This window comes from Macaca fascicularis, chromosome 12 (assembly GCF_037993035.2).
Source record: "Macaca fascicularis isolate 582-1 chromosome 12, T2T-MFA8v1.1".
In the NCBI taxonomy this organism is placed as follows: Eukaryota; Metazoa; Chordata; class Mammalia; order Primates; family Cercopithecidae; genus Macaca; species Macaca fascicularis.
The window spans coordinates 9,750,357-9,764,521 of record NC_088386.1 but is presented as its reverse complement, the minus strand read 5'-3'; the positions used below and the strand labels follow the sequence as shown (position 1 = coordinate 9,764,521).

At 42.7% G+C, this 14,165-nt stretch overlaps 1 long non-coding RNA gene across 1 annotated transcript in view; it reads left to right on the top strand.

The window, feature by feature from the left end:
- Positions 1 to 6,928: 6,928 nt before the first annotated feature.
- Positions 6,929 to 14,165, top strand: part of LOC135966417 (uncharacterized) — a 239,658-nt gene continuing 232,421 nt past the window's right edge. Inside the window, exon 1 of the long non-coding RNA XR_010579740.1 lies at positions 6,929 to 7,161. This is a non-coding gene — a long non-coding RNA (uncharacterized lncRNA). The remainder of the gene's footprint in view (positions 7,162 to 14,165) is intronic.

Sequence of the window (14,165 nt, the reverse complement as noted above, 5' to 3'; positions counted from 1 at the left end):
CGCTTTGCAGCTTACAGTGTTGCACGAATGGTATCATGTATCACGCTAGCCATATCCTCCTGCACCTTGTTTTGTCCCTTCAGCCCTGTTGTTGGGATTTCCATATATGAATAGCTGTCCATGTATGAATTAAATACAGATGAGGTTTACCTCAAGCCATTTAGCCATTCTCCTGGTGCTGGACCTTTAGGATGTTTGCGGTATCTTTGTTATTATAAGCCAAATATCTGGGAACATTATTGTTCAGACATCTTGTTGTGTGCATTAGTGAGAGCTTCTCTGCTGAATATTCCTAGAAAGGGAATTGCTTTCTGGTATCAGCTTCTCAGGGTACAACAGCTACTTTTTAGGTGAGTTTCTGCTTCTCCACATTCTCACCAACACTCAGAATTATCAAGGATTTTCCCACTCTCTTTGCTATGAAATGGTGTCTCATTGCTGTTTGAACTGAAGTTTTCCCGATTTCTTGTGAGGTTGATATCTTTCCTGGCCATTTTCTTTCCTCTTCTGGGCCTTATCTGTATTTCTCGTTTTTCCCTAGTTTTTATTTTAATTGTGTTTTTTTCCAAAAAAAAATTTTTTTCCCCTCAGTTAGTGCCTTTGTTTTTTGATGCTGTTTATGATGTTTTTTGTTACAAGAAAGTTTTAAAAGTTTAATGTGTCAAGTTTACCAAAATTCTCCTATGTGGGTTATGCTTTTTGTGATTTCTTTACAAAGGCTTCTCTACGTAGGAGTTAAAAAGATAGCCTATTTTTCCCCTAAAAGTTTAAAATTTGCCTTTTTCCATTTAGGCTTTGTGAAGTAAAACTAAAATAAGACCCCAAGTTCTCTGTGATTAATAGAGGCAGGCTCCCTGTGAATAATAGAGATGCTTCCAATTTAAAAGCAGAACCAGGCAGTGATGCAGACTAATAAAGAATGGTCACATGTCCTCGGTTCTCAGAAAAACCAGCCCCTGACAAACGTTTTGCTTTATATTCCTGAGCCAGAACAGTTCCTATAACCAGAGCCAAGAGAGACTGCTTCCAGAACATTCTCTTCCCCACTCCAATCCAGTTGTTTGAAAGAAACTTCTGCTTTTAGGTTGGAAACTACCCAATCAGCGCTTGAATATTTGGTTCCAGCTGAATGGAACAAGTTTGAATCCTTGTTAGAATAAACGGACCTGATTGAGAACCCGGGCAAGAACATTCTCTTCCTTCGCTCTTCAGCCAGCACACTTTCACTCCTACTGAAGGCTGAGCCTCCCTAACCTGCAGATTGTGCTCAGGAAGGAAAGCTCTGTTTTCCCTCTGCAGATCCCACGGTCTTTTGTGAACAGTCTTTAATTCTTCTGGGGTTATTCCGTGGGCTGTTAGAGACAAGAATCTGCTTTTATTCTTTTCCATTAAGTTATCAAATGTCCCAGCACCATTTATTGAACAATGTGTCTTTTCCGTATTGGTTTGCAAAGCCGCTGCTGTCATTTGTCAAGTCTACGCACACGCTTGCCTGCCTCCTCCACTGGGTTGCAGCTGAAGAAACTGAGTCCTGGAAGAGGCAAGCAGGTTGCTCAACGCCCTGCAGCTGTGGCAGCTTTTCCAAACCACGCCATGGGGAAGAGCAAGGACTCTCTGCTGGGATTTTCTTCTCATCTTTCTCTCCTTTCCTCCCTTCCTTCCTGCTCCGAGTCTTTCTTCCTGCTCCCTTTTTCCCTTGTCTTTCTTTTTTTATCGAAGATAGGCTTACGTTTCAGCTTCAAGTCCTGTTTTTGTGCATGACGCAGCCATCAGAACGCAGCTATTCTTCAAGCAAATGTTTTGTCAAAAATATGGCCAGGTATATCACATTTCCTTTTCCTGAGCAGGGGCTGGCTGGGCTGACCTCTTTTCCATTTAGAAGAGACAGATAGTTGAGGCTATTAAAATGTACAGCACTTTGCTTTGGCTCCTGGTGATTCATGGCTACTAATCCCTGTGGATATGTTTTTATTTTCTTGGATATATTGGATGTGCAGGTGGTATATATTGAAAAAGCCTGTTGTTTATTGACATGAGCCCGGTAAAGACTCTGATTAATCTAAAAAATAAATAGAGAAAAGTGGAAGGTCACACTCTGGATCAAGAGCTCCGATTATATCCTTGATCCCTGAGTTATTTATTTCCAGTTGAGAGAAATTCTCCCCGCGGAGGCGTCAGGAGATAGATGAAGATTAACAGGCGAATGCGTGCGGGACTCCTTTTCCAACCCTTTCCTATCCTTGTGAGCCAACTGTGCCTGCCTGCTCTAACTCACCATTTTGAGGACAAATCTAGCGTTTTCTTTGATAATCCTCTTGCCTTCAATTGTTTTCAATTGCTTGGAGACATGCCGTCCCTCCCCTACAGCCGAGGCACCCAGAGGGCTGCCTTTTTAGGTTTGCCTGTGACTCTGAAGGGTTGGATGTGCCTGGTAAGGTTCCCCCAGGGAATTCAGGACAGTTTCTGGGCTGCCCACATCCATGGAGTCCTTTCCTGGGGGATGTTCAGGATGGTGGCACATGGGTCTTGGGGTGTGTGGCATCAGCAAGAGAGCCGTCCTGACTGTGGGTGTGTGGGTGGGTCTCACATAGGGCTGCACCTGTGCATTTGAGGATGGACTGCTGGAGCGAACATGAGAAAGGAAGTTGTATTTTGAGACTGAGGTTGGGTGACTGAGTCAGACTCATGCCCTTCCTCAGTCTCACACTCAGGCTCTGTCACGGGGTTCCTGCTGCTCCCTGCCGCTTCTTCACTAGCGGAGTTCAGGACAAGCATCTGATTTTGTCTAGACAATGGAAGGAGATTTACCTTCTTGTAAATTTCCCTGGCTCTTTTCTCCCCTCCTGGCTACTCACCCTCAGCCCTGGCTGTCCTAGGGGACTTCCAAAAACACCAAACGCATCATGCTGCTTCCTTGGTTAAAACCCTTCCTGAAAGGGCTCATCTTTCAAATTGGAGATGACCTGGATGTGGCACACGTCAGTTCTGTTTATATCCTGTGACCTGAACTTCCAGCAGAGGGAGGCTGGGAAGTGCGGCGCTCACCTGTGCTGACTTATGCCCAGTGACAAGGCTGTAACTGGGAGACAGCCAGGGTAGATTTGGTGGTTAACTCTCTGCCTCCACCATTGCAGAGGACGCTTTGACACTTGGTGGTGCCCCATGGAAAGTCTTCCTCTCTTTCCCATGTCAATGTCACTTCCTCCGTGAAGCCTTCCCTGGTTTCTCCCAGTTAGTTGCCTTTACCACCCTCCCCTCAGCTCCCTTGTGTTAGCAACCAAGTTCATTTCCGCCTACATGAAACAAGCCAATCACTGTGGTGATGATTTGTTTTTTTTTTTTTTTGAAAGAGAAGAGATTTTATTCTCAAGGCTGCCATGTGAGGAGACAGTAGAACAAATCTCAATTCCACCTCCCTGAAAATCGGGTGTGGGGGTAATTATGGGAGAGAAGCTGTGGTTGTCTGAAGTATGGGGAAAGGTGGTTGGTGGGAAGGAGAGGTGAGGTAATAGGGGTTTTTGCACAAGCTTAGTGGAGCTGCATGGCTCTTCATAGGACATATGTGCAGAAAATAAATGTGTGAGCATGATTGGAGGGTGGAACTCTTGGCCCTCTGACATAGACGCCTCTCCAGGTACCTATGCAGGCCCGGTTGAAGAGTTGGTGGTCCCAACTGGCTTGAACTAAACAAGAGCTGACCCCTAGTTCCCAAAAAAACAACCTGAAGCAACTGTTACTATCGTGACGCCCAGTCAGAGATGGTATCTATAAGGAAGCTAGTGGGAGTTTTAAGATCGACTAGAAATAAGTCACTAAAAGCAGGCAGGAAGGTTAAGTTTGGTGACTTCATCAGATTAGCCTCCAGTTCCAGTGGCACCCCTCCTTTGAGCACAGATTGTGCTTGAGTCCTTTGTTTCTTGTCTTTTGTCCCAAGTGCACAGTGGCTTACTTTTTTCATCTTTGTATATCCCGTGCAGAGCATAGGGTGGGATGCAAAATAGGGCACGTGTCCTATGAAGAGCCACGTAGCTCCCTTGTGCTTGTGCAAAATCCGCTATTAGCTCACTTTTCCTTCCCACCTTTCCCCACACTTCAGAATGAATGATAGGTAACTGCAATCTTGAGGGCCCCTTAGTGATCTTTATGGCAAAATGTGTGTGTGTGTGTGTGTGTTTTTTTTAAAAGAGCTTTTTAAAACTCCTTTAAAAACATCAAAGAAAGACATGTGAAAGGCAGTCTTTATTACTACTGTTTGTCTTTCTCTAGTGCAGGGCTTCTGAAATCTCACCCAGGGAGTATGTGAGAAATAGCTACGGGGCTGTACCTCAGACATTCCCGAGTGGGAGTGAGGTGAGGGCCCGGGGCCCCCGTGGTGCAGCCAGTCCTCGAAGAGAGATGAGGTTGCAGGAGCCCAAGGGAAAATGAACTGCAGAGGGATGTTTGTGCTCCTTCCATTCAGAGATTAGGATGGGGGCCAAACTGGTGTCTGCCTTCCTTCTCTCTCCTCTTTCCTTTTTCTGCTCCTCTCCCAGTGTGACTTTCATTATCTTCAGTAGCTCAGGGCTGAGAAATTCTAATCAGAAATGCATCCACTTTATCCTGTAGCTTCCTAATTCCATCCAGCCTCCATGGATACAATCTGTGGTGATTATGTTTGATGAATTGCTGATACCTTTGTGATCCCGGATGTGGCATCCCCTGTGGGAGTTGAGCCTACACTGGGCTTCCCCGGCTCTCAGCCTCTGGGCAGTGGGCTCTGGGAAAGTTATGGCTCCCCGCCAGCAGCTGCGTCTCACCTGGGGCCTTTGGAGGAACTGCTCAGAGCTTCAAGGACCCTGTGGTCAAGCTCTTCTTTTTACTACTACTTCAAAGTGACAGAATGCTTCCTGGCCACTGTGCCTTTCTGAAAAGGGGTGTAAAAAGAGGATTAACTCCTCAGATTTTCCTGTGACCTTCCTCAAACCCATCACTGGTGCTTCCAGGGAAAATGGATGACTTTAATGATAAAATATGCACAGGAAGGCACAGTAAAAAGCCAGCCTGCTGGAATAGAAAGTCATTGTTTTCCTGGACTCCAGTCAACTTGTAGGGGTCAGAAACTCTAAGGCTGCAGTGGCCAGACAGGTAAAATACATGAATGAATTTGAGATACTGGGGAGCAGCAGGGACTGTGGCAAACTAGCAAGTGTCTAAAGAGCATTCACAGTCATCGTCTAAGAAAATACGGTGTTGCATATACAAAAATCAACTCAAGAGGGATTAAAGACTTAAATGTAAAACCTAAAACCATAACAACCCTGGAAGACAACTTAGGCAATACCATTCAGGACATAGGCACGGGCAACGATTTCATAACGAAGGCACGAAAAGCAATTGCAACAAAAGCAAAAATTGACAAATGGGATCTAACTAAACTAAGGAGCTTCTGCTTAGCAAAATAAACTATCAACAGAGTAAGCAGACAGCCTACAGAATGGGAGAAAATTTTTGCAAACTATGCACCTGACAAAGGTCTAATATCCAGCTTCTGTAAGAAATTTAAACACATTTGCACCAAGGTCTGCTTTTAGTACTGTATGAATATTAACCTCTTTAAACTTATGAAGTGGGTTTTATGATTATCGTCCCCATATTACAGGTGAGAAAACTGAGGCTAAGGGATGTTAAGAGCCTTGCTGAGTTATTACCCAGCTGGTAAGGAGAAGATCTGGGATCTACATGCAGACCAATGAGCTCCAGAGCTCTTGTTGTTAACTCTCCATATTACCTCCCTAACTTTTCTGATGCCACACAGCTACTGAGAAGTAGAGCTGGGATAAAAGCCAGCTGGGTCCCATTCCAGACCCTGAACTGGGAGTCCTAGGTACACTTTGCCACCCCCAAGGGGAAAGACTCATCAGGTCGAGTGTAAAAAGTTGTCTTTTTAAAATAAGAGATTCAGTTTTGAATGTTTGTTTAATGCAAACTAGGCAGATAGTGCAGCTAACAACCGGAAAGAAATAAGACCAGACCACAGCAAGTCACGTGCATAAAAGCAGGAGCGTGTGGCTCTGGGCAAACCAGGGGTTGGGTGGGTACAGGTGAGGCAGGTAGCAGGGTCCTACTAGGATTTGGAGCAAAGACAGAGCCATGGCAGTTGGAGTCCACATAAGTTCCTTCTGAAAACAGGCATTATTTAGTATGTTGATTATGCACCGTGTTGAAGTATAGGGTCTTAACAGAAACTTCGGGGTACAGCAAGGCCAACAGATCCTATTGCTATTGAAAAGACTGTTATTCAGTTCCCAAGAGGAAGGGGCACCCCGTGCCAGGGAGCCACGCAGGTTTTAGAACTGGCTGACTCTGGAAGGAGAAGTCCCTCCAGCGTCAGCAAGGGCCCCAGTGTCAAAGCATCAAGAATACAGAAAACAAAAGACAAGGTCAGTACACCGACCTTGGTCTGACTTCTCTTCAGGGCATAGTACTACTGCCAACTTTGGGACTTAACTTACTTGAAATTCATTTTTTTCTGGACATTTTGCTGCAAAGGCTGAGCCTATCACGAGACTCCTCCCTCATGTGATTCTTGGGCTCAGCATGGGCTGGCGGCATGGTGAAGGGACATGTGGCTTTGCTGCGCCCATGTGCAGATGCACTACTGTGCACACCCGGCCCCTCCTGGTGTCTTGGTGCCTGGGGACTGCAGCCGGGCCAAGGGCAGGTCGTCAGCCTGTTGTGGGGAACAAACACTGCCCATTGGAGCCACACCAAGGCAGGCACCATTCACTCGGTAGGTTTGTGTAGTTATTACAATACGCTTCCAGCAGAGGGCAGTAAAGCATCGTGCTCTAACAAAGTCTGCCTATTAGGACGATGTTTCCCACAAACAGAAATAAAGTGCCTGTAGGGTGCGCTCTGCTCCGAAACGGTCCACGCCCCGTGGCCCAGCAGTCCGGTCTCAGAGGCCAGCGTGCAGTGTCCCACTCCGCAGGGTCTGCAGCTACGCCTCCTGTCACCCAGGAAGAGATGGCTTGTCCGCTTAGCCCCAGGCGTCCTTACCTGCCATTCTACAGCAGCCTCCCTTTGGACTCTGCTACCTGAGCCCTGGGAGGGAGCAGTGAGGTCCTGGAAGGTCAAAGGGGGTGCCATGTACTTCAAGGGGGGCGGCGCTTGAAGTCTGAGGTACTGACAGCCGGGGGGAGAGGGAGGGCTCTGGGACCCGACGTGCATAGTAGGTGTGAAGCGATGGCTTAATGAGTCCTGCACCAGGGAGGGACCAGGACCCTAATGGATTAGATCCAACTACTTGGACACGTAATGAAAGGGGGGACAAGGAAAGCGCGGCCTTGTCCTGTGCTCTTTTCTGCCAGGGGTGTCGCTGACGTGGAGGGGGTGGTGATGGAGCCAGGCCAGAGCACCCTGGCTCTTGCTGTGCCCCGTCCTAGGGCAGGGCCACTGGTGTTGTCAGGCTCTGGGTCCCTCCTGGGGAGGAGCTGTCTTTGGGAAAAGTCTTGAAACACCCCTGAGAAAGAGGGCGAGACCCTGAGGGCACGGGTGCTAGAGGGATCTCAGGTCACAAAAAGGATGCTACACTGCTTTTAATGAGACAACGAGGACGATTTGTTTTATGTCCTTCGAAAGAGGAGAGGTGAGGAAGGAGGAAGAGGAGGGAGTCGCAGGCAAGATGGGGAAACCTGGAGTTCCAGCCAGTGCGGGGGCTGTCCAGACAATGACCTCTGGGCACGGGTCACCGAGAGGGAGCAGGAATGCCTGACACCTGATTCGGAGTTGACTGGGCTGCATGCTGTGGGAGCCGGCCCCATGGATATCCCTCCCCTCGTCTTCAGTGAAGTTTACTTGCCAAAGTTTCATATGAAAGTTTTGTGTTATGTGCTGTGTGTGTGTGTGTGTGAGAGAGAGAGAGTGTGTGTGTGTGTGTGTGAGAGAGAGTGTGTGTGTGTGAGTGACAGAGAGAGAGAGAGAGAGAGAGAGAGAGAACGAACTAGGGAAAACCTCAGTTCACATCTGGACCAGTCGATGTGGCACAGAATAGAGGAGGCGTGAGTGGAAGAAAGCCCGGAATCTGCCTGGGCCATGCCCCCGGAAGTCCCTCGGGATTCTGCAAAATCCTGGTGAAGGCTCCACACACTGAAATTAGGGATTTTATTCACTTTTACCTAGATGTCAAGAGTTTGGGTTGCTCCAGTAGATATTGGAGTCACACTGACAGCTATGTACGTGGAAAGGCTTTTGGAGGCCTTCCTGATCTGTCAGGGTGTCTGTACACATGGAAAGTTCCTGAGCCAAGCAAACATGAAACATGGTCCATCCCATGCCCCCCACAAAAGTGTCCCATCAATCAGAAGAGTATACTGCTCTCATTGTTTCTTCAGTCACAACGACACTGAAGGGAGGCATTCAACAAGTAGATTCAATTCTTTAATAGATGTACTTTTTAATAAATGAATTTGAATGGCTTTATGTTTGCTCATTCATTCACTGACTGATTCCATATATTAGCACCTAATGTGTGCTGAGAACTGGCCTAGGCACTGGGGAGCCACGGAGAAGATGGCTGCCCTTAAGTAAATTTCAGGAGGCAGGGGTGGGGTTGATCAGAGTAACAAGAATATAGCAGCTCAGGGTCACATTTTTAGCAGCTACTTTTAATTTGCTTGACAAACTAATTTGCTTGACAAACAGTGTCAGGGAAGTCCCTGGGTAGAAATTACTCCATGCTAGAGAAAATACAGGCCTGCTTTCCAGCACTGGTCTGATGTGCTTATCAAGCTTCTGTTGAGAGCAGGAAGAGAGGCAATAGGATCAGGGTGGACCTGACTCAAAGTGATCCTTGGAGGAGAGTCTCAGGGTGGTGTGGCCTCACCCACTCTGCTTTTCCATTACTGAGATTGTATGCATTCTTAGTTTCATGCTGGCTCTATAAAGGCATTGCAAAATTGTTCTTAAAACCAGAGGATAAAATTGCTTTGGAGAGCTCTCATTTTGGTCTCCTGGTGGGTTGTAAGCAAACACATTCTTGGAAACTAAGCGATGAAACTCTGTTGTATCAGGCCAAGAGGCGAGGCAGCTGCCAAATGCATGCTGCTTTGGGTGCCCCAGCTATCTGTGGTCTACAGGGAGGTGCCATCTTGGGTGCCAAGAACTGGGGAATTCATACATCTGGTGCAGGGTAAGGGCTCAGCACATGCCTGGTGAAGTAACAGAAAAAGGATTGATACACAATGCTACACTCCACACCCTTCCATTTAAAAACTTAAGTATAATCCACCCTGTTTAGTATATAGTTCTGAGAATTAAAACAAAAACAAAAACAAAAACAAACAAACAAACAAAAAACACTGCATAGTTGTATAACCACAATCAGGATAAGCAATACTTTGGTAGTCCCTAAAGTTCTTCTAGCTCCCGACAAACACTGATCTATTTGATGTTCCTATATTTTTGACCTTGCAAAAATGTCATATAAATGGAATTATACAGTATGTATCCTTCTGAGTCTGACATCATTCACTTAGCATAATGCGTCTGGCATTCACCCATGTTGTGTGTGTCAGTGGTTTGCTCCTTTTTCATTGGTGTGTAGTGTTCCATGGTAAGGTTGTAGCATGGTTTGTCTATTAATCAGTTGAGGAAACTTTGGGTTGCTTTCAGTTTTGGGTGATTACGGAAAAGTTGCCATAAGTGTTCATGTACAGATGCTTGTACAGAGATAAGTTTTAATTTCCCTTGGGTAAATAGCTAGAAGTGGGATTTCTGGTTTGTATGATATGTTTAACATTGTAAGAAACTGCCATATCATATATTCTAAAGCATATAATTTTGCATTTGCATCAGCTGTGTGTAGGAGTTCCATTTGCTCTGCATCCTTGTCAGCACTTGGGATTTTCCATTGAGCAACAACAACAATAAGCTATTTTAACAGGTGTGTAGTGGTATCTCATTATTTTAGTTTATACTTCCGTAAGGATGAATGATAATGGGCATATTTTTATATGCTTATTTTCCACTGGTACATCTTGGCTAAGGTGACTGTATAAATCTTTTGCCCATTTGTGGCTGGTTTGTTTTCTTATTCAGAATTGAGAGTTCTTTATGCATTCTAGATACAAGTCTTTATCAGCTACATGCTTTGCAAATATTTTCTCTGTTTTTCGCTTTTTTTCTTCTTCTTTTAACAATGTTTTTCAAAGAATAGAAGTTCTTAGTTTTGATGAAGTTCAATTTATCAACCACTTCTTTTAAGAACAGTACTTTTGGTATCATGTCTCAGAGTACTTTGCCTAATCCCAGCTGTATTAGTCCATTTTCACACTCCTATAAAGACATACGAGACCCGATAATTTATAGAGAAAGAAGGTTTAATTAACCCACAGTTCTGCATGGCTGGGGTGGCCTCAGGAAACTTACAATCATGGCAGATGACAAAGGAAAGCAAGCATTTTCTTCACAAGGTGTAGAGAGAGACAGAGAGAGAGAGAGAGAGCGCGCACTAGCAAAGGAGGAACTGCTAAACACTTATAAAACCATTGAGATCTCATGAGAACTTACTCACTATCATGAGAACAGTATGGGGGAACTGCCCCCATGATGCAGTCACCTCCCATCAGGTCCCTTCCTCAATATGTAGGGATTACAATTCGAGATGAGATTTGGGTGGGGACACAAAACCAAACCATATTACCACGTCATGAAGATTTTCTCCTGTGTGTGTGTGTGTGTGTGTTTATTTAAAGTTTTATAGTTTATATTTATAATCTGTTTTTAGTTAATTTTTATGTAGGGTGTGAGATTCAAGTCAAGGTTCATTTGCATATGAATGTCCACTCGTTCCGGTATTATTTGTTAAAAAATTATCCTTTCCTCCTCCAGTGAATTGTCTTTGCATCATTGTCAATTTATCATATTTGTGTGGGTCTATTTCTGAACTCTTCATTTTGTTTCATTGACCCATATGTCTATTTCTTCACTAATACCATGCTGTCTTGATATTGTAGTTTTATAATAGGTCTTGAAATTGGGGAGTTTGAGTCTTGAAAGTTTATTGTTTTTCAAAATTATTTTGACTATTTTAGTTTCTTTGGCTTTTCATATACATTTTAGAATCACTTTGTCTGTATTATAAAATATCGGGCTTGGAGTTTTACAGAAATTGCATTAAGTCAATAGATAATTTGGGAAGAATTGACATCTTTACTGCACTGAGTCTTCCAATTCATGAACACTGTATGTCTTTCCATTTATTTAGGTTCTATTTATTTCATCAGTGTTTTGTAGTTTTCAGTTTATAAGTGCTGTAAATTTTTGTTAGATATATTCCCAAATATTTTATTTTCTTGGAGTTGTTGTAAATGGTATTATTTTTATTTTTTGTTTTCAGGCATATAATTAATTTTAAAATGTTGACCTTTTATCCTGTGACCTTGCTAAACTCACTTATTATCCTTAGTCCTAACTCACTATTAGCCTCATTTATAACCCTTAGACCCTACCCCTACTTTTTTTGATTCCTTGGAATTTTCTGTGTGAACACTCATGTTATATGTGAAAATGGATAGTTTTGTTACTTCTTTTTTAATCTGTATACTTTTTCCCTCAATCATCTTAGTATTCTGGCTTTAACTTCTAGTACAATTTTGAATAAAAGTGAAGACAGTGGACATTTTTACCTTGTTCCCAATTTTAGGATGAAAGCATCCTGTCTTTTACCATTACATATGACATTTACTGTAGGTTTGTTGTGGATGCCTTTTATTAATTTGAGGTAGAGTTCACTTTTATTCCTAGTGAGTTGAGAGTTTTTGTAATAAATGGATATTAAATTTTGGCAAATGCCTTTTATGTATCAATTTATATGATTATGAAGTTTTTCTTTTTTAGATTGTTAATGTGGTATATTATATTGATTGATTGACTTTTGAATATTGAATCAGTCTCGTGCTCCTGGAATAAACCCCACTTGGCCATAATTAGTATTCTTTTTGTATATTGTTAGATTCAACTTGCTAAAATTTTGCTGTAGATTTTTGCATCTGTGTTTATGAGAGATACTGGTCTGTTACTTTATTTTCTTGTACTGCTTTTGGCTTTGTAACTAGGCTAATGCTGGACTCATAAAATGAGTCAAACTCTATGCTAGAAGAGATTAGTGTTATTTCTTCTTTAAATGTTTGGTGGAATTTTCAGTGAAGCCATCTGGCCTGGAGATTTCTTTTCCAGGAGGTTTTAAAGTATGAATTTAATATATTTAATAGTTATAGGACTACACAGGTTATCTGTTTTATTTTAAATGAATTTATTTATTTTGGTTTTCAAAGAGTTGGTTCATTTCCATTGTCAAATTTTCTTGCACAGAACTGTTTATGATATTGCTTTATTATATATATTATATGTAATATATATTATATATAATTATATAATATAATATATAATATAATATATGCATAATATAATATATAATATATTATATACTATATATAATATACAAATACATATATATTTGGAGACAGAGTCTCTCTCTGTCCCCCAGGCTGGAGTGCAGTGGTGCGATCTCAGCTCACTGCAACCTCCGCCTTCGGGGTTCAAGTGATTCGCATGCCTCAGCCTCCTGAGTAACTGGGATTACAGGTGCCAGCCATTACGCGTAGCTAATTTTTGTATTTTTAGTAGAGATGGGGTTTTGCCATGTTGGCTAGGCTGGTCTCAAACTCTTGACCTCAGTTAATCTGCCCTCGTCGACCTTCCAAAGAGCTGGGATTACAGGTGTGAGCCACTGTGCCTGATCACTTTATTATATTTTTAATTTCTGTGGCGTCTGTAGTGATATTCCATTTTTCAGTCCTTATACTAGTAATATGTATCTTTTTTTCTCTTCTTCTTTTTCTTACTAGGGGTTTACCCATTTTTGATCTTTTCAAAAAATTAGCTTTTATTTTTATAGTTTTTTTTCTATCTTTTTTTCTGTTTTCAATTTCATTGTTTTCTGCTCTTATCTTTATTATTTCTGTCCTTCACATGCTTAGGCCGTATTTTGTTCTTCTTTTTCTAGTTTTTAAAAGTGGAGGCTTAGATGATTAATTTGAGGCATTTCTTCCTTTTTAATGTAAGCATACAATACTCTAAATTACCCGTAAGTATTGCTTCAGCTGCATCTGACAAAATTTGAGAATTCAGATCTGCATTCATTCAGTTCAAAAGATTTTCTAATTTACCTTATGACATCCTCTTTAACCCATGGACTATTCAGATGTGTGATTTTCAATTTCCAAATGTTTGAAGATTTTTTTCAGTTATCTATTATTGTTTCTGGTTTAATTCCATTGTGGTCAGACAGCATTCTATGTATGATTTTTATTTTTTTATTTTTTGAGACGGAATCTTGCTCTGTCACCAGGCTGGAGTGCCGTGGTACAATCTCTGCTCACTGCAACCTCCGCCTCCCAAGTTCAAGCGATTCTCCTGCCTCAGTCTCCTGAGTAGCTGGGGCTATAGGCGCACCGCCATGCCTGGCTAATTTTTGTGTTTTTAGTAGAGACGGGATTTCACCATGTTGGCCAGAATGGTCTCTATCTCTTGACCTTGTGATCCTCCCACCTTGGCCTCCCAGAGTGCTGGGATTACAGGCACGAGCCACCACTCTTCGCCTGTATGATTTTAATTCTTTAAATTTGTTAAAATTTGTTTTATGACTAATACATATAATATGTATTAGTGTATTTGAGGACAATGTATATTCTGTTGCTATTGGATTAAAGGTTCTACTTATAGCAATTAGATTCAATTGGTTAAAGCTGTTGTTTAGTTCTATATATTTGATGATTATCTATGTACTAGTTGTATTGATTATTGAGAAAAAAGTTTACTGAAGATTCTGTAAAGGACAGACACTAGGATGGTACCCAATGGTCCCTGTGTACTGTTCACACTCTTGTATAATCCTCTCCCCTTGAGTATGAGTGGGACCTATGGTGTACTTCTAACCACCAGGATATGGCAAAGGTGATAGATGTAACTTCCGGGATTATGTTACATTTTATGAGTCCATCTTCCAAGAAGATATGCTCCAGGAGTTTCTTTTGCTGACCTTGAGGGAGTAAATAGTTGTGTTGGGAGGCCCATGTGGCCAGAAACAGGGTAGTTTCCAGGAGTTGAGGGAAGTATCCAGCTGA